The sequence below is a fragment of the Chiloscyllium plagiosum genome, chromosome 11 (assembly GCF_004010195.1).
Source record: "Chiloscyllium plagiosum isolate BGI_BamShark_2017 chromosome 11, ASM401019v2, whole genome shotgun sequence".
Lineage (NCBI taxonomy): Eukaryota > Metazoa > Chordata > Chondrichthyes > Orectolobiformes > Hemiscylliidae > Chiloscyllium > Chiloscyllium plagiosum.
Genome location: NC_057720.1, coordinates 39,987,101 through 40,013,271, shown reverse-complemented (window position 1 = coordinate 40,013,271; position 26,171 = coordinate 39,987,101). Strand labels below are relative to the sequence as shown.

Here is a 26,171-nt window from a genome sequence, read left to right as displayed (position 1 = left end):
TTACCTTTGTCACCTCTAGGCTATTCAAATTCATTCTTGATGTACCTGCCACATTCTATACTCTGTAAACTTAAGGCCATTCAAAACTTTGACTTGACCATGTGCCCAATCCTGCTTACAAAATAGGCATCTCAGTTTTAAAATTAACAGGCCTTGTTTCCAAATCCATTCAAGATCTCAACTTTCCCCATCTCTGTATTTTCTGTCAGCCCTATAAACCTCCAATATCTCTGCTCTTCCAATTCTAGCTTCTTAAGTGTCCCAAGAATACAAGGCGTGTAGAGGGAATTCCTCAACCCACTTTCTCTTTTCCCATGCCTAATGGCATATGAGACAGTAAACACGTGTTTATCTATTTTCCTAGCTAGATTTCTGTGAAATAGGTAGCCAGTCTGTCGTCAGATGCGATGTTTTGAGGGTCACCATGTCATATCATGTATGGCTGCTGAGAAGACCCTGACCCTCGTACTGTCTGTTATAGGCATATCAGGAGGATTTAAACATTGATAATCAACTTATCTGATGACATTATGAATGCATCTTCCATTACCACCATGTCCTGGAGTGGAACGCAAACCTGAACCTTATGGCTCAGAGACAGGGATACTGCCACTGTCCACTGGCCTCTACCTTGTTTACACCCTCTCTAACTCCTTCAAATCTACTTCATAGTTACCTCTTTTTGGTCATCTGCCCTTATATTGCTCTGTGGCAAACCTTGTTTGAAAATACTCCACTGAAGTACCATGGGACAATGTATAACATTAGATACAAGTTATTGTTAAATATGGTACTGCAGCTTACTGCTGGATTACAATTCCATATTTTGTGTGAAAATATTTGAAATCCTTTGTGCCAACAGCCCGTGTATATTTAAACAATCTTCAGCAACCTGATAATTTATGGATTATTTCATTGGCAGTGTTTTCAGATGATATTTCAAGGAGCAAAGCCATCCTCTATTTCTGATGACCACTTCCACAGCATGGCATATTCAAAGTGCTCATTTTGTTTCTTACTTTACAGCAGGCTGATATTTTGTAATCAATTCTGCAACTCAAGAGGATCGATGGAAGCAGCCTCACTGAATAGTTCTCATCTTCTTGTTCTCCCTCATCTTGAGGTTAATTGTAGGAGACCATTTTGAACATACAAGCTTACAGATACAGAAGGAGGCCATTTGGCCCAGACACCAACTCCTGTACTCCACCACATATCCTTGGAATCTATTTCTTGCCAAATCTTAACAGAAATTGCTTTTGTGAATTGATACGAAATTGCTTTCACCCTGAACATAAAAACCTTTCTCTGCATATCCCCTCTAATACCTTTGCCAATTAGTGTGAATCTGTATCCTCTCATAATTGATCCAAGCAGTAGTGGAAACAGTTTCTCTATATTTTCTTCATCAAAACCACATATTTGAGCACTTTTAGTAAGCTTTCCTTAACCTTCTCTGGTCAAAGAAAATCAAATTCAACTTTTCACATCTTTCCATTACTAAACTCCCTATATTCCTGGTATAATTCACTCCAAGCCCTTACCATCTGTCCTAAAATGTGGGGCCCAGATGTGAATGCAATACTCCAGCTATAGTCAGGGTTACTATAACATGCTTCTTTTTATGCTCCTAAGCTTCAATGGATTTATTGTGTAATCTTCAAAAGCTTGCATACATGAACTGTTGCTGCAACCCTGCATTAATATTGTACCATTTCATTGATATTGCTTTCCTCATTTTTTTTTCAGAATGCGGCATTACACACTTCTCTGCATTAAATATAATCTGTTATGTATTAGCATTTCACTAGTCCCACGTTTTTACCTGGATGGGCTAGATTTATGAATTCCTATACTTCCAGGACCATTTTTTCTCACCAAAGATGGAAAAGCTATTTTCCTGTTAAGAAAGTGTTTGCTTATTGTATAAGATATGAGCTTAGTGGAAATATCCTCGTTATTTTTTCTTTACATTCCTCAATCCAGTTCAAAACTGTTTCTATTTATTCTGGAAAGCCAAATGTGTGGTGTTGTTCCCATATGTATCAGCCTTGGCTCCATGAAGTGCACTTATCTCTGAGTTAGAAGTTTTTCAGGTCAAGCCTCACTGCACTTAATCTGGAGGGACACAGCACCGAAGGAGGGATGAACTAGATGACACATTAAATTGAATTCTGTCTGCTCCGTTGCTTGGACACAAAAGGTTCTGTGCCACAATATGAAGCACATCATTACAGTTCTTCTGGTGTCCTGGTCAACACAATTTCTTGAAGCAACAGTCCGAATACAGTTTACTGCATCTGGTCTTGTATCTTGTTACTGTTTGTGCAACCTTACCCAAATTAGCTGCTGAACTTCCCGGTATTATAGGATAGTAATTTCTACATTGATTGTGAAATGCTTTTGAGCATCATGCAAATGTGACAAAATGTGAGCACTTTCTTTCTTTACCTCTCACTGTAACCAGATCTGTGCAGTATTTCCTGGTACTATGCCCATTAATAGCAAGATTGCGGCAATTTGTGGAGTCTTAACTGTTTCTCTGTATCTGCCAATTCTGTTAGAAGGTCACTACAGGAGTCTGCTGACTATTACACAAGTTTTTCTTGGCAATCTGTAGAGGTTTTTTTAAAAGACATTGGCTAGGACAGAGTGTTCCTCCAAGAGAAATGCAATTTTTTCCTTTTCTAATTATGTGGTATTGATGATCATAACATTGCTAAAGTATTAAAAAAAAGTAGGAATTAATGATTAATCATATTGCCTTATTAATTGTTTTGATGTTTAGATTAATCTTGCGACAATGCATTTGTATTAATTATTTAATATTGCTGTCGATCCTAATTATTAAATGTTGTAGATTAATTCTTCCATATGCCTTACCTCTTACAATGACAGGAAGTTTTTATGTTAGAAAGTGGCATGAATAGCAAAAGTGGATGTTGGAAAAAGCTCTTTTTAAACAGGAAAGCAAAATAGTCTCATCTCTTTTGCGAAAAAAATAATTGGTTTATCAGTAAATGTCAGTCCTAATCTCCCACTGGGTGGAGCAGTTAGAAAATTCAAACATTTTAACCTGGATCAATCTTTTGTCATGTGTCATTATATAAAGAGGACAAAAAGCTGAAATTGCAATAAGAGTTTCTGATAATTTGCTTCTGTAAAGTTTAGTTCAATCATTTGATAAAGTGGTAAAGTGTTTCATACTTGATCTACTGATTAGCAATTATACAGATCCACCATAAAACAGACAAGCAGTGTCATAAAACAAATAATTGTTTCAACAATCCTTGCAGTTCATTATTTGATTGTTGATCATTTCTTTTGTCCCATCCAGGTCAAAGCTAGCAATGAAAGCATGCTGGTTACGAGATGCAGCAACTCGCTTGGCATTTGAAGTTATTAGTTATACGGAGGAAAGATTTGGCAGGTTCCATTATTTACATGTTTATATTTATCCTGTAGGCTGCTGCATTTTGATATTTTTACTGAGGAGAGACTGGGTATCGAATGTACCCTTTCTGGCAAAAATTGTTTCTTTGTTAGTTAAGAGACCTCATGGAAAACAAGAGAGGCAGACAAAGTATTTCCTTATCTAGATATGAATTATAGGCTTACTTCCATGTAAATACAGTGTTTTGCTAATTTAACCTTAATGCTTCTTCATGTTTGTAAAGACTTGGTATCTGTGAAATAAATAATCCATACTTGATGATGTGCTTAACTCTCATGTTACACTTGCCAACCATGTCCTGAAGAAACCTTAGCACTACTGATGAGTAATTTTCAATTTAGATTACAGTATCAAATGGCATTATCTAATTGAGCCTTCTTGTTTTACAAATATATTATCCTTTATATTTTCATGTAAACCTTCTAACTATAGCTTCATAACTTTTCTGATCGCCCTTTATTATATGTATCAGAAAGTAACATTTCATTTTATTCAAGTTGAAATCACAATATAGAAAAGAGAATTTGTTGGTGCCTATGAATTTTGGAAGTGCTGTACTTGTTCTCTACTTTGAGGGTTTCTTCAGGCTGGAAGCTTACTGTACATTTTATAACACCTTGAAAATCAAGTTTGTGAATAAGGAATAATTTTTTACTTGCAAGCAGAATATTTTCACACTTCTCCGAATTAAATTCCTTTTGCTGCTTGTCTGCTCATTCCACAACCCACTGGCCAGAGCCCTTTGGAAGTTCTGCACTATGCCGCTCATGGTTCACAATACTTTTAAGTTGCATATTATCCACTAATCTTGAAATTGTGCCCTTTACATAAAAGTCAAGATCATTAATAAATATCAGAAAGAATCAATGTAAAAGCAAAATACTGCAGATGCCGGAGATTCCTGCTCCTCGGATGCTGCCTGAACTGCTGTGCTTTTCCACTCTAATCTATATATGTCAACATGAAGGGCAAAGTTAATAGCTTGAATTTGTTAAACTCAATGCTGAGTCCAGAAGGCTGGACAGGCTTTAGGGATAAATAATTTGTTTTTCCTCTAGCTGACTTTAATGGAACATTTCAAAAGACCTCAGACAGGAGTGTGAGCATGAGAGCAGCATTGTGTATTTAAATATCAAAGAACTGGAAGGTTGGGGTCATGCTTATGGATTGTATTCTGCATTCTGTGTTTGGTCTCTTAATGTTAGAGGACACTGCATTATAAGCTGTGACTGCAGTAGGCCAGATTGAAAAAGGTAAAATGAATGACTGCTTCATTTGGAAGCTATGTTTGGGGCTTTGGACAGTGACAAGGGAAGAGGCAAAGGGCCAGTTTTACACTTTCTGTGATTAAATGGGAAGGTGCTGTTGGAGGGCAATGATTGGGGGTGATAGAGGAGTAAACTAGGTTTTTGAAGGGAATGGTACCTTCAGAATAATGCTAACGGGTGGGGTGGGGCGGGGGGGGGGGGAGGGGAGAGAGGATGTGTTTGATATTGGCACAGTGCCAGAGGTGACAGAAATGGTGGAGGATGTCCTTTAGAAAATGGAGACTTGTGAAGGGGGAAGTGAGGGCAAGGGAAACCCTATCATGGAGCTGGTATGGAGGGTTTTGAAGTGTTGATCATGGGTTGACTGATATTTTGTCCTTCTGGTCGGCCATCTTTTCTGCCATTCAGTGATTTCTTTCGTCTTTTGATTTTTCCCTGTGCTTCCTGACTGCTTATCCTCAGGCACCTCATTCATAAGTGAAGACTTCCTGTGCATAGCTCTGATCCCAGTCAACTTGAGGTCTCACTTGCAGACATCCTTGTGTTGTGCTGATAGCAGGCTCACCTGACCTATCCAATGGAGTTGCTACTGACTCAAGAAGATAACTGCAGTGGGGCTCCCTACACGCTGATGTGCTTCAGATTCAGTAATTTGTCTTGCCAGGGGATGCCTAATGTTCATCTGAGATAGCAGAATTTATAGAATCCCTACAGTGTGGAAACAGGACATTTGGCCCAACAGGTCCACACTGTCCCTCTGAAGAGTAACTCACCCAGTCCCATTCCTCTACCATAAGAGCCTATATTTTACCCCTAACTAATGCACCAAACCTAGACATCCCTGAACACTATGGACAATTTAACTTGGCCAATTCACCTAACCTGCACACCTTTGTATTGTGGGAGGAAACCAGAGCACTCTGAGGAAACCCACGCAGATACAGGGAGAATGTGTAAACTCCACACAGACAGTTGCCAGAGACTGGAATCAAACTCAACTCCCTGGTGCTGAGAGGCAGTGGTGCTAACCACTGAACCACCATGCTGCAGGAATGGAAGTTGTTCAACTGCCTTCCTGGACTTGCACAAGTTGTCCATGCTTTACTGCTGTAAAGGATGTTGTTAGGAACACAAGCCTGATACTTGATGAGTTCTGTATGTTCAGATAGTTTGCTGTTGGTCCACAATTGGCTTCTTGACTTTGTCAAGGTAGCTCTGGTCTTGGCAATCCTGGAGCTGATTTCAGCATCAAAGGACAGATTACCCAGAAGGAAAAGAAAAGTAAAACACCTGAAGTGCAAAATAGTGGCATGGAGAATGGAGGAAAATGTATCAAAGACAGTTGGCTATGCCTAACTCTGCTGCTAATTTTGAAAGGATCAGATGATGCTCCAGTTGTAAGTGACTAAACCTCACAGTCTGGGCTGCATAATTTAGATTTTAGATGAATATGAGGTGATCTCATTAAAGAATACAAAATACAACAAAACTTAACTGTGTGTGCAAGAAGGATGTTTCTCCTGACGGGGAAGTCTAGAATTAGGGGATACATCCCAGAATTAGGGATAGACCTAATGGGTTGGGAAGGAATGTTTTCACTTAGAGGGTGGTGAATCTTTGTTTTTCTTCTGCCTCAGAGGGCTGGGAGACCCAGCCATTGATACATTCAAGACAAAGAATTAAAAACTGTATGGATGTACATCTGTCTGAATTCAAACCCTTATTTCTCCAAGCATACCATTCAAAATGTGTTTGTCATTTATCAGGTCCAAACAAACCCAAGTCCAAAGTGCATCAGTAAGGTGCTGGTTGTACTACCATCATGACCCAGAGAGGCATACCGCCTTCATAACTACAAGCATAATGCAATGCGAAATAACCTTCTTTCCATCATTGGGTCAGAAGTGAGGATGTTCATCAATTACTGTACAATGTTTCGCACCATTTGTGACTCCTCAAATATTAAAGCAGTCCATGTCCAAATGCAGCAATACCTTGAGGAAATCCAGGCTTGTGTTGACAAGTAACATTCATGCCACACAGATGCCAGGCAATGACTATCTTCAATAAGAAACAATTTAACCACCATTTCCTCACAATCAATGGCATTACAATTACTGAATCCCCCACTATCAGATCCTTGGGGTTACCAAGGCAAAGGCTTTGAGGATAGTGCAGGAAAATGGCATTGAGATTGAAGCTGTGACCTCGTTAAATGGCGATAGGCTTGAAGGCTGAATGTTCTCGTGGAAAGACGAAATGATGACCTAGAGTCCAGATGAATAGTCTGTGTGCTGCAGTTGCTTCAAGAGCCCCTCTCTGCTGTCAAGGCCAAAGGCCTTCGTGAGGTCTATGAGGCCAATATAGAATCAGAGTAGAATGCACTGTTCATTGCACTTCTCCTGTAACTGCTGAAGTGAGAATATCATGTCAGCTGTTGCTCTGTAGCCTCTGAAGGTGTATTTGCAGCTCAGTAGATATGTGATGCCAGCATTTGCAATCTGGGTACAGCAACTCAAGTACTGACCTTCCTGACAATCCCTAATAAGGAAGGGAGATTTTGAATCTCAAGGTAGACTGAACCCAAAATAGTCACCTTGTACAAAAACAAAGGGCAGCACAGAGATGGCAACAATAGCTAAATTGTCTCCTTGTTAACCTCATGCTTTGTTGAATGCTAGGGGTTTTGTCAAGATCAATGTGAACTAGACATAATAGAGAAACATAACTGAGGGGAAGTTGTTGATGAGGTTAAACTGATATCAGCAGTCTACAAATATGCTGTGATTCTGTTCGCTGAGCTGGAAATTTTTGTTGCAAACGTTTCGTCCCCTGTCTAGGTGACATCCTCAGTGCTTGGGAGCCTCCTGTGAAGCGCTTCTGTGGTGTTTCCTCCGGCATTTATAGTGGCCTGTCCCTGCCGCTTCCAGGAACCACAGCAACGAGCACCCGAGCTACAAATCTTCACCCAAACTTTGAAAGCCTACAAATATTTTCTTATACTTGCTTCTTCACATCCATTTTATTTTGTTTAACATACAATATTTTTGGTCAATAGCTGGGTTAAAACAAGTTCAAATGACTGTTATTAATTTATTTTAAATGAATTTGAGTGGCAAACTTTGGTGCCTGATATGATATTATGGGATACAGTTTGGTACAGGGACTGAAGATAATGAATACCTCTGATATTTTATGTGCACTCTCACCAAAACAATCTCAGTGGGAAATGTAAAATCCAGCCCTAGATTTCTGTCATGTTCTTGAAATGTTGCTGGAAGATTTGTGAAAACAGTTTGATTTCCTTTCTGAGTGCCTTCAGCTTGCTGCCTATGCATATTATGCTGCCGAGACTGGGAAGGCTGTCACAGGGGGAATTGAATTCTGTTTTTCACTGGCACAATTTACCTCACATGCCAAAGTAACCCAGCATCTTTAACCAAAAAAAGAAGCAATTGTTTGTTTACGACAGAGGACCAAGTGTCTGCTACCTTAGACTGAGAAAAAGGTACATCTCGAGCTCTATTTTTGCAAACATATCCAGAACAATTAATTAATACCTTCCTCATTTTATCTCACTGAAAGTCTTTTTAAAGGGAGGTGATGAGGTGCATAATTACATTTCCTTTTTCAATGAGTTTTTTCAATTAACTAATCAGTGGGTGGTACCCTGTGGTTTCCTGTCTTCATTCGCTTCAGGTTCTCATCTGATGAATTAATTTGAGGTGGGGATGCTGCTTTACTGCATCAATGGTGACAATAGAATTGACTTTTGTAGCTGCTGCTTGTGGGATCTGTTCAATCTTTACAAGATTTCCGAATGTTTTATTTACTATTCCAAATATCACCATATTACAGATCCCTTTCAAATGATCATTTTTGTTTCTGTTTATTCTTAGATTAGTTTTTAATTAATCCAACAAAGTTTGTTTAGTACTCCAGTGGGGGAGAAAAAGAAACCAGTAACATACTAGTAATACTTGGGAATTAACACACTGGTTGTACTGGAGTTCCATTTTGAAGAATACAGGACAACTTGGATCAGTTAAAGGATTATACAGCAATAGACTCTTCAGTCCAACTTGTCCAGATATCCTAAATTAATCCAGTCCCATTCGCTAGTGTTTGGCCCATATCCCTCTAAGCTTTTCCTATACATATACCCATCCAGATGCCTTTTAAATGTTGTAATTGTACCAGTCTCTACCACTTCCTCTGGCAGCTCATGCCATACACACATCGCCCTCTGCATGAAAAAGTTGCCCCTCAGGTCCCATTTAAATCTTTCCCCTCTCACTTTAAACCTATGCCCTCTAGTTTTGGACTCCCCTATTCTGGGAGAAAGACCTTGGCTATTCACCTTATCCATTCCCCTCATGATTTTATAAACATCTATAAGGTCACCCCTCAGCCTCCGACTCTCCAGGGAAAATAGCCCCAGCCTATTTAGCCTCTCCCTATAACAGTGGCCTAACTAATGCCCTGCATGGCTGCAACATGACCTGTCAATTCCTATACTCAATGCACTGACCACTAAAGGCAAGTGTACCAAACACCTTCTTCACCACCTTGTCTATCTGTAATCCAAGGAATTATGAACCTATACCTGGAGGTCTCTTTGTTCAGTAACACTCTCCAGGACTTTACCATTAATTGTATACATCCTGCCCTGATTTGTCTTTCCAAAAATGCAGCATTTCAAATTTATTTAAATTAAACTCTATCTACCACTCCTCAGCCCATTGGCCCAACTTATCAAAATCCCATTGTACTCTGAGATAACCTTCTTCACTGTCCATTACATCACCAATTTTGGTGTCAGCTGCAAACTTATTAACATTACCTCCATTATTCAGATCCAAATCATTTATATAAATGATGAAAAGCAATGGACCCAGCACCGATCCTTGTAGCACATCACTGGTCACAGGTCTCTAATATGAAAAGTAACCCTCCACCATCATCCTCTGCCTATTGTTTTACTGTGTTTTCCTTCTTTTTACCTGTCAGTCACAGAAAGAAAGACATAATGTATTCGTGTTAGCAAAATGATATTCTTAAACTGTGGATTTCATGCCATGTTTTCTTTGAAGTAAAGAACTCTTTCGGTGAGATTATATCTTCAGAATATGATATTGTTCATATAAAAGGAGGAATAAAAACCTTGTGTGATGGTAAGCGTTGGTTAGTTTGCAGCTGTAGTGTCATTGCTTAAATAAATAGTTGTATCATTGTTGATAGGAGCAAGAAAAGATCATCATGCTGAGCCCAATCACCTTGTTTTTTTGTATCTCAGTTCTCTGGATGAATGTAACACATTGAAAGCTGTGTTCGTTGGGCTGCATGCCACAAGTAGACTGTTCCATAGAAGATGAAAGATGTGGCTATTTACATTTCTTTTGCACAATCTGTTTTGCTGCCTTAAGGAATATTACAGTGGAACCATGATAATCCATTATGATGTACTTTTCCTCTCAAAGATGCATGCCATTTCCAACGAAAACAAATAATTAATCCGACACAAATCCTGGAAGGTTTACTGTGCCGTTTGAAGTCTTATCAATCAGCAAGAAGCATTTCATTTTCAACACAGAATCCAGATGTAAGTGTACAGTAATTATGTATAATTAACTTCTTTGTAGTTCACTTTGATTGTAGCTCAAAGTAAGCACCTCTGTTGATCATTAATAAATGTCAGAATTAGATTGAGTTGAAATGATAATACAGTGAATGGACGTTCACATATTTTTAAATTTTATTTAAAATACTGTGCAACTTTTCGATTGAGCAGAATGCATTTGGTGTGAGGTGGACAACAGAAGTCATATGTCGGATCAGCTAGAGATCTTTGAAGTGGTGAGATGTAAAATATTAATCATTTGAGTGAATATTTCCTGACTAGAATCTAAATATCGAGAGTGTGGTGCTGGAAAAGCACAGCAAGTCAGGCGGCATCCGAGGAGCAGGGGAATCAATGTTTCAGGCAAAAGCCCTTCATCAGGAAGGGCTGATGAAGGCTTTTGCCCAAAATGTCAATTTTCCTGCTCCTCAGATGCTGCCTGACCTTCTGTGCTTTGCTAGCACCACACTCTCGACGTTAATCCCCAGCATCTGCAGTCCTCACTTTCACCTAGAATCTTAATATCTCTGCTTCCTTCTTGTACCAATCTTATCTCACTTTCTTTCTCATAATCTAATTGTGTTATTTCATTGTATCATAGAAAGATTACAGGACAGAAGGAGTCCATTTGGCCCATCAGGTCTGTACACAGCTCTCTGAAAGATGGTGTATCAGTTTAAAATCCCCTTCCTCCAACTCTACTGCATGCATGCTGATTTCTTGTTCAGAGACTTTCAGCAACATATAACTCATGATTCTTAGATCATAAACCAAGGCTGTTTATTTATTTAACAATATTAATATTGTTCTAATGCAGCACAAAAATCAAACTGTCATTTCATCCACCTGGGAGGCTAGATAGAGGTGACCATTGCTGGATATTACAACTAAATCTCTATTTATTTCGGCACCAAACTATGCAGCGCACTATTGCTGGCTACATGTTGATCTGGGATATGAATTCTGCTCGGTGGAATTGAAAATAGCCAGTATATCAGTGATGGAACATAATATGTATTTCTAAGCTCTGAAGTAGATTCTCTGAAATGGTTGTTTCTATATGAAATCATAAATGTTAGTGAAGCCCACCAACTCACTTTTTAAACACATCTGACCTGAAGGGTCAATATATTTCCGCATCCCAATGCTGCATGAGAGGTTACAATGACGTTAGATAAATTGTCACTTTTATTAATGCAATAATCCATTGCTGAACAAATGATTGAGTGCGGATTTAATTTCCTGCACTCTGTATCCATGGAGAGTTAAATTGCTGCAGTACAATCATTGAGTGACTGCAAAATAAGATAAAATTGACAGTGCTTTCTCGATAATGGATGAGTACTCTTGTGACTTTTTCTAACATCAATAGAAACAGCAAGTCAGACTCTTTATTGGTTGTTTTCATATGAAAGCTGTATTGTCTGTTTTCCAGTAATCTATACTTAATTAATACCTTGTGCATCTAAAATGTTTGTGTATGAATGCCTAAATGTGCTTTAATGTATATCCTGCAGTTTCATTTCTGTATATACGGGCTCAAATAGCATATACAGCACCAAACAGACCATTCAACTCATCCAGTTTGTACAGACATCTATGCTGCACTTGAGCCTCCCTCCATCCTTTTTTATCTGACCCAATGAGCATTACCCTGTACACTGAAAACCCTCATTCACTTATTTAATTATTTACCTCAACGTCATCGCAAAAAGGTTTCTTCTTCCCCACTCGAAAGACACTGCAGATTTTCTTTCTCTCTCTCTCTCTCTCTCTCTCCCCCCATTCTTCTCACTCTTCCTGCTATTGTTATCTGGACAATCAATACTTGCATTCCCCCTTTCCTATTGCCCCCTCACACACCCATTCCTCCCAGTCACCTGTTGCAAATGCTGACCTTCTCTCCTCTGTACTTGAGCCATTTCTAACGCTCATTACTCTCTGATTTTTTTTTTCCTGCTGAAGAAGAGGGCCCATTACCTTTTGGAGAGGCATAGACTTGAAGGTATGAGGATAAAGTGATGGTGGCTAACCCTCTGCTAACAACCATCTCAAAGATGTCTGGCAATAGGTGACCACCTGCTTCCCTGTAAGGAAGGACAGATTCTGTGAGGCTGCAGACATGAGCAACAAACTGCTGAAATAGCCTGAGCTTTTTGAAGCACTGGTGATCAGACATGTTGGGACAATTGATGCACCCCATATAGATTGTTTGGCTGGATGGGAGAGAGAGATGTCCCTCTTCTTTCAAGCTGGATTCCTGAATCTGTCCTCTCCATAGTTTGGAAAAACATATGGCTGGAATAAGAACAACTCATGCTGCTGCTGGTATTGTTAGTATTAGTGCTGTTCCTTATCAAAAGTGCAAAGTAGAAATTCATGAGCTACTTGCATGCTATGGTGTCAGATGGCAACAGGGAAATACAGATGAGGATGAGTGAAGACCAATTTGTGTGAGGGGAGACAGTGTTTACTTTTAATGGCAATGGGCAAATGATTTAGAATCAAAAGCTCTACTGTTCTAGGGAAATGAGTTTGAATTTCACCATGGCAGAATTCAAGAAAAGGATTTTTAAAAAATTCACTTGTGTGACATGGGTGTCACTGATTGGCCAGGATTTATTGCTCATCCCGAGTCACACTGGTATAGATGGTGGTGAGCTGCCTTCTAGAACCGCTGTAGTTCATGACTGTTCATTGTCACTAAGATAAACCCGTTTGGTTCATTAATATCCTCAAGGGAAGGAAATCTACCATCTTTACCTTGTCTGGACTTCTCACCCATAGCAATGTGGGTGACTCTTAACTGCCGTCTGAATGACCTAACAAGCCACCCAGTTCAATGGCAATTGAAGATGGGCAAATGATGCCCAGCCAGCAAAGTCCACCATACTGTGAATTAATGTTTTTTTGAAAAAGGTGACTTTCCTGAATTTGGCACACATCTATTAAGCACTGAATGCAATCTCTCAGTAGGAGTACTGTGAACAGCAGCCTCTCATTTGGCCATGGTCAACATAAGAACACAACATAAGATCAAGGGGTGTGAGTAGATAATTCAGCCTCTCAAGCCTACTCCACCATTTAATAGGATCATGGCTAAACTCATCTTGGTCTGAACTTGACATTCCTGCCTGCTCTCCATAACCCTTTAACCCTGTGAAAAACACTCCATGGAACAGACAGGAAAAAAACTGACCATACGAGTGCACGAACATCTGCTTGCCACTGCCAGACATGGTCAGTACTCTCTCATTTCCAACCACACAGACAACAATGGCTACAAATTCAACTGGGACAATATAACCATCATAGCAAGGTAAAACAGGGACACAGTAGAGAATTCCTTGAAGCTTGGCACGCCAACTGGAATGCATTCAATAAACACATTAAACTGGATCCCATATACAAACCATCCACGTACAGATCTAAAAGTACCAACAAACAGAGACATATAAATACCAGGTGGCACAGACCACCAACACCTTAGCAAAGACAACTGATGATGTCGCCTAGTGAGGCGACAAAACGTTTGCAGAAAAACACACTGGCTCGGATTACTAAGTTAAAAAACTGGTTATCTTTTTCTTAAATTTATTCAGTGTCCCAACAACCACCATAGTTGGTGTAGTGAATTCCACATATTCACAACCCTTTAAGGAGGAAACTTCTCCTCATCTTTGTGTTAAATCGGCCACCCTAGGCCTTAATAATGACCTCTCATTCTAGACTGTCTCATAAGGAGAACATTTGCTCTATGTCTACTTTGTTAATCCCCTTTAGCATGTCATATACTTCACTTAGATCTCCTTCCATTCTGCTAAACTCTGGAGAATACAAACCTAAACTGTCTTATCGCTCCTCATAAATCAAGCCTCTCATCTCTGGAATTAATCTAGTAAAGCTTCTCCTCATTGCCTCCAATCAATTATATCTCTCCTCAAGTATGGGAACCAAGATTGAATTCAATATGCCAGGTGCAGTCTCACTAGTGCCTTGTATAGTTGCAGCAACACTTTCCTACTGTTATACTCTATCCCTTTAGCCCTCCTTATTACGTGTAGTACCTACAAGTGAGCTTTCTTAGACTCATGCATGAGCACACCCAATTCTGCTGCACCAAAATATTTTGAAATTTCTCTCCATTTAGATAATATATTTCCTTCGTATTTTTTGAACCAAAATGGATAATCTCACTAATCCACCTTAATGTGCCAAAGTTTGGCCCATTTATCTGACCTATCCATATACATTTAGAAATTTCTTATTTCTTCATTACAATTTACTTCCCCACCAATTTTAGTGCCATCTGTAAATTTAACTATCGTACTTTCTATTTCTGCATCCAAATCATTAAATAGGTTTTGAATGGTTGGGGCCTGAGGACTGAACCTTGTGGCACCCCACTATTTATAGCTTGCCAATCAGTAAAGGACCCATTTATCCCAACTCTCCTTTCTGTTGGCTAGTTGATCTCTATTCAAGTTAATATATTACTCCTACACCCATTTGATTGTACCTTATGCATTAACATTTTATGTGGAGAGGGTGCAGAAGAGATTCACCAGGATTTGCCTGGGATGCCAAGTCCCAGTTGTAAGGAGAGACTGAATAGGTTAGGTTTGTACTCCTTGGAGCAGAGGCGGCTGAGGGGGATCTGATTGAAGTATACAAAGTATGGGAGACATAAACACAGTAGACCTCGAGTAGACTCTTCCCTATGGCAAAGAAAATGGTAATGTTTGCTATTGAGGTTATATTACCCAATGACTTGCTTAGTGCTTTTTCTGACCTTTTGGCCAACAGTCAAATTCAAATTTAAACAAGTCAAGCAGTATAATTAAAGTTAGGGCGTCCACCTTCTAGCGAGTTGACTCCTAGAAAGTTACTCCTACCAGAAATTGATGAATTATAGGGCAAGTTAATGACAATTCTGAATCTACAGAACAGGGAGGATTCTGCCTGTAATTTCCACGTTCAAATTATAATGCCTCTTAAAGTATATTTACTTTCGAGTATAAAGAGTATAGAGTATGAAGAGAATAGAGTATAAAGTATTAAACAAACTGCCTTTCAGAAAAAAATTAGCATTAATCATGTAAGATATATTTTTCAATTCCTATTGCAACTATTATTCTTTTCATAATGTGAGATGTTGATTTATGCAGTAATCTTTCTCTTAGAGTAACCCTCCAGAAATAATGATGATACATGGTGGCTAAAGGCTACCAGTATTGAATTATCACCATAATGGACAAGAAGGCAAGAATGGTGTGCTGCTCTTAGTAATTTCAATAATCACAGAAATGCACTTACCTGTTTTAGGAGCATTTACTCGGAATCAAATTCACCAAATCAGTTGTCACACCAGTATCAACATAATGATATCATGCTTTTTTTCAAAAAAAGGTATTCCATTTAAAATGAACCCTGATGGACTGGTATGATAGCTGCCAAAGGTTTTAAACTTCAGATTATCAAGCTTCTGGAATATTCTAATTTAATTACAATGGGTGGGGTCTTCCTTTTCAATGGTCAAGCCTAAATAGCACACCTATACGGAGTATCACTACTGCTGTTCTTGAAAATTACTCAAAGGTATGTGGACAATAGACTTTGCGACTCTATGACTCCAAGTTTTCAATGTAACAAAGGAAAGGTATCAAGACCAATTATTCACAGTCATTGGCCTTTTATTGAATAGTATGACCTTTGACCATGTGACAACTACTAATCTTTTATGGCTGAAAGAGCACCATTGTCTTCTATTGTGTATCAATAACCTTCAGGTAAGTGATTAAAACTTTTCTGACAGTAAAATACTTTATTCCAAAATCGATAAGATGCCTGAGAATTGGCAGACCAATATCAACAATATCACAGCTATAGAGAAAGACTGTGCCATCTTGCCTTCCAAGAATAATGATGCTTAAACATATTTTGAAAGCCTCCTCAAGCCTGAAAAGCTCTATGTTTACATGTAAAGATGTTGGACCTCTGTTTACAACAACCACCATGGTCTATCTCCATGACCTGCTGAACAGTCTTCACTTCAGAGGAACAGTGAACCCAGATATGGGTCCTGTTATTTGAACTTACCCAAAATCCAATTAAAGAGTTGTAGAAGCTGTCTTCATAAGTTAACTCTCAAATGTTCATCAATTGCTAACTAATATGCTCAGTTTGAATCCTAACAAAAGTGCATTATAGCTTTCATAGATATATAATTGATGTTGCATGAGACTTTCCAGAGTGAGTGTGAATAAATAATCCTCTTTGTTTAAGGGGAGATAGTGGTCCAGAGCTCTAGGCTTTTTTTGTTTGGGGGTCATAGATCCAAATCTCACCATGGCAGGTGGTGAAATTTGAATTCAATTTAAACAAAAATCTGGAATTAAAAATTTGTCTCATGGTGATCTTTGAACCATTGTTGATTGTTCTAAAAACCCATCTGGTTCATCAATGTTCTTTTGGCAAGGAAATCCTCTGTCCTTACCCAGTCTGGCCTCGAGGTGAGTCCAGATTCACTGTGATCTAGTTTTCTCTTTACTGCCCTTTGAAATGGCTGAGCAAACCAATTGAAGGTCAATTAGAATTGGGCAACAAATTTGTGGCCTTGCCAGAGGCTTGCCAGTGACAACCATATCCCATTCAAGAATTTTTTAAAAAATCTATGTAAGTCTATAGCTGGTGACTTTTAAATTAACTACTCACTAACAGTGGTTTGCAAACACATGGTTCACCATTTCATAAAACAAATTGTAAGGATTATAGATAAAAGGGAAGAGGAATTAGGGATTTCATTCTTATCAGACTCCTTTGCCCATAGCAATAGCAGACGAAAATCCACCAGTAGACTACCAATAAAATCAACCTTTTGATGTCAAGGATTTTATACATGGCAGCAGTAATACTTAGCATTAAAAATGTGGCTGTGATAGTCAGATGTCATCATGTCAACTCAGGACATCACTGCAGCTGCTCCCCACAGAAGTGTGCTAGGCCCAGACTACTTTAGCTGCTTCATCAGTTATACCTCCCATCACTTTGGTGATGTTTGTTCATGGTGTAGTATGTAGTTCCATTATGACTGATCATACTAAAGCAGTCTGTGCCCACATGCAGGTTTATGCTGGTAAATGGCAAGTAACATGCATGCCACACAAGTACCAGGCAATGGACATTCACAAAAACAGCGGATTTAACGATTTCCCCATCTCATTCAATAGCATTACCAAAGCGCCCAGTAAGAAAATCATAGGGGTCACCATTGACTTAACACACCAGCTACACAAATATTGTGGCTAAAACAGCAGATCATCAAGCTGGGAGCTTTACCTTGTGTAACTCAATTCTAAAAAGTTCTAAAAAGCATTTTCACTGTCTGTCAGGCCGAAGTGTGGGGTATGATGGAATATTCCCCAATTAGCTAGATTAGCTTGGTTTGAGTTACATTAAAAAAAGTTAAATTTGAACCAAGGTAGGCAGCCTTTTCGATTGGCAATGTATCTACGCTCTTAAATAAAGAGGAACCTCGGTTATCAGGCATTCGATTAACCGAACTTTGCATCATCTGAACAAGATTGCAAGGTCCTGATGTGTGGCTAACTATGTAATCAAGCATCGATTACCCTGCATTCGATTAACTGAATGCATTCCTCTTGTATTCACACCCTCTTATATTATCATGTTGTGGCAACAATTTGTATCATCTAAAGGATGCACTGCAGCAATTCATGAAGGCTCTTTTAACAGCACTTTCAGAACCTGTAATCTTCAACTTAACAAGAGCAGCAGGTACATGGGAACACTGCAACCTGTGATTTTTTAAATTTAAGTCACACAATATTATGGTGGAAATATATCTTCCACGTCGCTGAGTAAAAATTGTGGAACTCACTCCCTAACAACAGTGTCCCTGAACAAATTACAATAAAGGTCAAATGCTGGCAAGGATTTTAATATATGCCATTTTCACCCTGTTCCAGTCACTGGGTCAGAAAAGATCTTGTTATATGTTGTGAGGGACTAAGTGCATATATTGCCTCTAGGCAGACAAGACACAGACACACCAGCAGAGTGCAGACTGAATAAATGTATATCTCGCCCTATAATATTAAACATTTTTGAAAAAGTCATGAACAATTTGCACTTTAGGCGTTTGACATTAAAAATAAATTAAACAGCTTTAATGTTCTTTCACATTAATTTAAGCCTGGCTTAACAGTCGTATTCTAGGGTTTTCTGGAAGCTTTACTTTGATGATTCATATTGCAGTATTTGACTCAGCCAACCAAGAGCATCTGCTGAAAAGGTGACAGCGTATCGATGCACATATATTCCCCTGTAATTTTTCTGTAGTGAATAGGAACATGTCATTGTAAGTACATCTAAACAGGTATGTACAAGTACCTTCTGTTTTCAGTTCTTTTATATAGTGTACATGATATGGCAATCTATGAATTATTAGCTATAGCTTTGTTCCAAGGGGATTTCATAAGTGTGATTTTGAAATATTTTTGAATTGGAGATTGTGTCTTAGTATCTTAGTGGTGTGAATAGCAGTCAGATTTAGTGATGTTCCAGTGAAATACTTATTAGTTATTCTGTTCCTTTTGTGGTCACTTGCTGTGCCAAACACAAATGAGAAATTCAAAGTAATTGGTACTGAAATCATTGGAGTAAGATGGCTGAGGTAGTGTGGTGCTGAGGACACTGGATGCAAACAGATGGAGAATCTTAATGCAGAGAAGGTTACTCTCCCAGCTGCCAGGGAAAATAAAGGTTGATCCTTAGTCATGTATTTTCACTGGAATAACATGCCACCCCTGACTACAGATCTATCACAGCATCTCCTTGATGTTTGTAGCTGCTCCACTGCTTTCAAATGAAAATATTTGCCTTTTGATCTCACAAAGAATCCTGCTTCAATACCCAAACCAGATCTCAGCAAAACTAATGAGCTTTATGAACTCATTGAACCCATTGAACAAAAGAGCTAATGCAAACAGCAACATCTGTTTAATTATTATTCTTGAAGGCATACCCTCCATAAGTCAATCACTGTGCTTCCTCTGGATACCTAGATGTGCTTTTATTTGACCTATTCCAATGTTTCTTCTGACTGTAATCTGAGAGCCAGTGTTGCAAGAGATGTTTTGTTCCATGTGTGACTGAGTGTCTCTAAGTTCTTCAGGCTTTTGGCAACTGCATCTTGCAAAAGCCACACATGGTCTGTACAAAAACAAAGAACTTAGAACAATACAGCACAGGAACAGGACGTTTGGCCCTCCAAGCCCACGCTGCCACATTTTGCCCTTCCATACTAAATCTGTCTTCGCATACAGGATCCATATCTCTCTCTTCCCTTCCAATTCATGTATTTGTCCAGGTACTTCTTGAATTGTCTGCTTCCACCACCTCCTCTGGCAACACATTCCAGGCATTCACCACTTTCTGTGTGAAAAACTTGCCTCACACATCTCTTCTAAACTTCACCCCTCGCACCTTAAACCTGTGTCGCTTAGTAATTGACCCCTCCATCCTGAGAAAAAGCCTCATGCTTTCCACTCTATCCATGTCATTCACAATCTTGTAAACTTCTATTAGGTTTCCCCTCAACCTCCTGCCTTCCAGTGAAAACAAGCCCAGTCTATCTAACCTTTCTTCACAGTTAAATTCCCCATACCAGGCAACATCCTGGTAAACCTTTTCTGTACTCTCTCCAAAGCATCCACATCCTTCTGGTAGAGTGGAGATCAATATTCCAAGTGTGACCTAACTAAAGTTCCATAGAGCTGCAACATAACTTGTCTATCATATTTTTCTTCTTGATGCTCTGCCCTTTACATGTTACTTAAGTAGGTCTTCAAAGGACGTTTGTCTCACAAGCTATTCTGTAGAGACCTGTGTAATGACAGAGGTCCCTCACTGTGATAAAAATGCTTGGTACAGATTAAGACGGGCCACTGATCAACAGGATGACAGATCTAAAGTTTGGACAAAACCTTGAGAGAAGATCTCTTTTAGTCTAAAAAGAGAAAACCGAATATAGCATTCCATCAAATCTGTCTTGCAAAACCTCAAGAGCTGCTGTCTTCACTAATGAAGAAGAAACACCTGATTATGTGACTGCAAAGAATAATGATGCTACCAGCCAAAACATTGTTACCACAATACTATTGATGCTTGTTGTTTGAAAACTTGCTGCCCAGATGAGAGCAATGAACTCCACTGTGATTACTGCTATCCCAGAAATCAGACCTCAGTGGTTGGATATCATGCCAGTTGAACTATTTTTTTAAGAGAAGGTCCATGAAATTTGAACCTGTTGCCTTTGCAGCTGAGGGTTGCTGTGTCCCAAGCCTTTGCTTCACCTGCCGATTATCTGAAACTGTCATGGATGGTGAATGTCACTGAGAATTCTTCATCCTCATAAATTTCAGCCCCAGGGTGAGAATCAGCTCGCTGGTGAATAGGAGAAAGCAGTTGCCTAATGCGAGGAGTGAAAGAGAGGAATTGTGGCCAGAGATTGAGGGATCAATTTCTGCTGCATCATTATCTTCTTTATCATATCGTTCCCTTCTGTTTTGCCTCATTCAACTGTGAATGACCAGTACAAGCTAAAGAAAGGCACATTCCTGCACTTTGATGAAAAATCAGCAGTTTCTCTGCAGCAGCACCTCTGCTTGATTCTCAAACTGGCCTTGCTTCCAGTAACCATCTGTCAAGCCTTCCTTTCACATCTTCATCTGACCCACCTCCGGTTCAGCATCCAAGAACTCTACACTGGCCCTTGAAAGAAGGTGAGTGCAGCTGCTGATGCTTGTGATAAGGAGGTTGCTATAAAGTCATGCAGCATCTGGAAATATGACTGACTTCTTCAGAATCTTTTATTGTAAAAGTTAATATTGAGTTAAGTACAATGGGTTGACAAATGCTGCAAGATAATTCTCACACCCACTTGTCATTTACACTTCACCCATTTTGCACATGAATGATGAACCTATACCCATTATGATGATAAACTTTGGTGTCCCATGGTCCAATAGTAGCACTCTCTCCTCTAACTCAGAATGTTGCTCATACAAGGTCCATTTCAAAGACTTGAACAGAGAGTCCAGATTGACACTGCTGTGGAAATGCTGCAAGACTATTCTCTTACTTATGCTCCTTACACATTTCACCCAATTAACATTTGGATTATGCTCCAGCGCTCCACACTATTTTGCCAATAAATGAAGGAGACATTAAACCAAGGTTCCATTTGTTCTCTAATTCAGGAACACAAAGTCCTACCATTATGAAGGGTTTCAGAGGAGTTACCCCTCGTATTCTAACCAATGCTTACTCTTACTCTAACATTCTTTGTTACAATTGCATGATTGTATGATCATTATAACTTTGTTGAAAGTGGGACCCTCCTGGGTGCAACTTGGCTGCAGTTTTTCCAAAATTTGTAACAGTAACTACACTTCAGACCTTGTTTGATTTCGATAGCATCTTTAGAATGCCCTGCAATAAGGGACAATGCTATCTACAGTGAAATCACAAGAAGTTAAATTCAGACTCCCCAAAACTGATTGTGATGAAGTTGTCAGCGATTCCCTCCGGCAGGATAACAAATCCAATAGGGAGGCCAGCTGTGATCAGACAAAGTTCTGGATTGGTAACTCCAGTTTAGCCAAACTCATGTAGCCTTGTCATTTGACAACAGAGAAGAGGCCATGCCAGAGTCACAGCAAATCATTATTCTACATCGAAATCTCTCAGTGAAGAATGTGGATGCAGTACATTTTTCAACCAAAGAGCCTGAGAAGACCAATGATGCTGAAGAATCAATTAAATGCTAGAAAGCTCCCCGCAACTTGTTTTACTTTCTGAAGCTGCAAAGGCCATAGAGATGCTCTGGGATTCACATAGCAGCACAAAAGCGCAGAAAAGAAATGTTTGACTGCATTACACTCATCTGCAGACAGTATATGAAGAAGAAAATGGTTGTTTATGTTTGTGCTGAGTCAATTCCAATGTTTGCATGGCTTTCACTGTTTAAGGTCAGCCCATTGTAAGGTGTGAACAGATTGAAAATTAGAAATATTTTACAGTTAGTGCCTTATTGTGCTTTCATTTGATGATTTTTCTGACATGGAACACATCTGAAGGCAAACTGAATGACAAAGGGGTTTCCTTGCAGCTTCAATTAATACAAATGTGTAGGTCCGTGGGCTTCTTGCAATTCAACTTATCACATTTTTGCTGGATGTGTAATAAACCAAACCATAGGGTATAGGACCAGAACTGAAGCTGTGCCAAATGTGAACAATTGTGGTCCCATCACTGACTTCTGCAGAACTTCACTAGTCACTAGTTGCCATTCTGAAAATGACCCCTTTATCCCTACTCCCTGCCAGTCTGTCATTCTTTTATCCATGCCAGTATCTTGCCCCAACACCATATATGTGTGTAGCATATATAGAATTTATATAGCAGCATCTTGTGAAAGACCTTCTGAAAATCCAGTCCACTGGTTCTCCTTTGTCCAACTTTCTTATTACCACCTCAAAGAATTCTAACAGATTTGACAGACATGACTTCACCTTGATGGAGCTTTGATGACTGAGCCCTATTTTACCCTGCACTTCTAAATACTCCACATTCTCATCCTTAATGATGGACTCTCAAATCTTCCCAATTACCGAGGTCAGGCTAACTGGCATATAGTTTCCTACCTTCTGCCTCCCTCCCTTCTTAAACAAAGATGCTACATTAGCCATTTTCCAGTCCCCTGGGCTCCTCCCTGGCTCCAGTGAGTCCTGAAAGATCACAACCGATCACTCCAATCTCCTTAGCTATCTGCTTCAGAACTCTAGACTGTAGTCCATCTGATCTAGGTTCAAAGGCCGCTGGTGTCATTCATTCTGAAAAATGATGCGAAGTACCTATTCAGTTCCTCTGCCATTTTTTTGTTCCCCAATACTACTTCTTCAGCCTCATTTTCCAGTCATCCAATGTTCATTTGTACCTCTTTCTTACATATCTAAAAAAAATTCTCACAATCTTCTTTTATATTACAAACTAGCTTGCCCTCATATTTCATCTTCTGCCTCTTCATTGCTTTTTTTAGTTGTCCTCTGCTGGTTTTTAAAGGCTTCCCAATCTTCTGGCTTCCCACTAATCTTCATCACATTGTATGTTTTTTATCTTAGTTTTGTGCTGTCCCTGGCTTCCCTTGTCAGCCATAGTTGCCTTGTCCTCCCCTTAGTATGTTTCTATTCTCTTGGGATGAATTTCTGCTGTGCTTCCCAGATTATCTACAGAAACCCCTGCCATTGCTGGTCCACCATCTTCTCTACTAGACTTCCCTTCCAATCAACTCTGGCCAGCTCCTTCCTCCTGTCTTTGTAGTTACCTTCACTTAACTGTAATATCATTACATCTGATTCCAGCTTCTCTTTTTCAAGATGGTGACTTCTATCATATTATGGCCACTGTCCACTTGGTGTTCCTACACCTTAAGCTCTCTAAACAAGTCCAAATCCAGAATTATCTATTGTCTAGTAGGTAAAAACAATGACTGCAGATGCTGGAAGCCAGATTCTGGATTAGAGTGGTGCTGGAAAAGCACAGCAGGTCAGACAGCATCCAAGGAGCAGGAAAATCGACGTTTCAGGCAAAAGCCCTTCATCAGGAATACAGGCAGAGTGCCTGAAGGGTGGAGAGATAAATTAGTTCCTCTTATTTATCTCTCCACCCTTCAGGCACTCTTCCTCTATTCCTGATGAAGGGCTTTTGCCCGAAACATCGATTTTCCTGCTCCTATTATCTGGTAGGCTCTACCACAAGCTGCTCCAAAAACAACTTGTAGACGTTGTATAAATTCCTTCTGTTGAGATTGCAAACAATCTGATTTTTCCAGTCCACCCATATATTGAAGTCCCCTATGATTATTGTAATTATTGCATGCTTTTTCTATCTCCTGATTTATTTTCTGCCCCACATGCTGATTACTGCTAGAAAGCCTGTACATAATTCCCATCAGGGTCTTTTATCCTTCGTGATTCCTCAACTCTACCAATATAAGCTCTCCTGCTGACTCTGTATCACTTCTTGCTATCAATTCAATTTCATTTCTTATGAACAAGGCAACCCCAACCCTTCTGCCCATCTGCCTGTCCTTTCAATAGGTTGTATATCCTTGGATATTTAGTTCCCAGCCCTAATCCCCTTGCTACCATGTCTCTGTGGTACCCACAACATCATACCCACAAAGTGCACATTCTTTCTTCTTTCTTTACCTTGTCGAGTCCATTAGAATTTGTAGTATGCTGCTGACAGGAAACATTTTGTCCCAGAGTATTCCTAATACCCTGCTGCGTATCACCCCTCCCCAATTTCTATGGGAATTTAATCTTACATATTCTAGTGGCTTACCATTATGGAAGTCATACATACCATTGGTCCATTACATCATTAAACTGTATTCCTGTTCTGTAGTTCTGAGAAGGAATTAAAATATGGTTGTTATTTACTTCAGATAGTCAGAAACTGATAGCTAATGGCCTGAACCAAATATAGATAATCATATGACATCTTGGAAGAATTTCATTCATTGTACAACTTCTTTACAAAAAGACTAAAATGATTCATTTATCATAACCACACTTTTTAAGTTCAGCCAAGAATATAAGAAGTCCAAAGACTACGTTGCTTTAAGTTAAGCCTTCATTCCCTGTTGGCAAACATTGATGGTGCAGTTGCCTGGAGATGAACTGCATTTTTAAGTCGATGCAGAAACACAGTTGCAATGTGGAAGTTAAGTAAATGTAGGATGTCCTTGTTTATGGGTAAAGGAAACACACCTTTTTTTTATTTAACTCTTATTATACCTTTCAAACACATGTTCCCTACTCCTCCCTTGTCAGCCCTTTGCCGGGAACATTCCCTCCAGGACACCCTGGTCTACTCCTCCTCAACTCCCAACACCTGCCCACACCCCCATGGTACCTTCCCCTGTAACCACAGAAGGTGTAATGCCTGCCCATTTACTCTGCCCTCTTCAGTATCCAAGGGTCCACACGCACCTTCCAAGTGAAGCATTGCTTTATCTGCACTTCATCCAATCTAGTCTACTGCATTTACTGCTCACAATATGTTCTCTTTGAGGGCAAGAGACAAAGAGACAGAGACTGGGGAAACAAAGCATTGATTGGGTGACCACTTTGCAGAACACCTAGGTTTTGTCTGCAAAAAAGACCCTGAGCTTCTTGTTGCTTACCATTTCAACATGCCAGGTCTCCTCTGTCTCAGGCATGCTGCAATGTTCCAGTGAAGCTCAGCACTGGCTAGTGGAACAGCACCTCGTTTTCCACTTGAGAACTCTGTAGCCTTCTGGATTCAATATTGAATCAACAGTTTAGCTTGAGGCTTCTCCCGTGTCCTTACTCCAACCCCAAACACCAGGCCTTGTCATAACATGGTTTGCTACCACATACAACCCATTGTCAGCTGCAAATAGTCACCATGAGCTGCTATTCTTTCCCCAAGACTGATGTTTACTCACTCCTTTATCTGTCCAATTTCCAAGCTCTATTTCCATCTACTGTTTACTTCTTACTCCAACCTCCACTTCTTGTGAGAAGGACTTGGTAATGAAAATAAAGACAAAAAGAAAATGCAACAAGAAAAGGATCTTTATGTAAATAACATAGTGCTAGATGAAACACACAGCTATGCAAGATAAAAATTGGTTTATTGATTAGACTAATGTAAGCTGATTCCTTCAAGAAAATATGATGTCGCAGTTGCTGCAATTTCTGCAGAACACTAAAAT

At 39.5% G+C, this 26,171-nt stretch overlaps 1 long non-coding RNA gene across 1 annotated transcript in view; it reads left to right on the top strand.

The window, feature by feature from the left end:
* The first annotated feature begins 18,661 nt into the window (after positions 1-18,661).
* The window catches only part of LOC122554318, a 97,116-nt gene continuing 89,606 nt past the window's right edge, over positions 18,662-26,171 (top strand). Inside the window, exon 1 of the long non-coding RNA XR_006312964.1 lies at positions 18,662-18,740. This is a non-coding gene — a long non-coding RNA (uncharacterized LOC122554318). The remainder of the gene's footprint in view (positions 18,741-26,171) is intronic.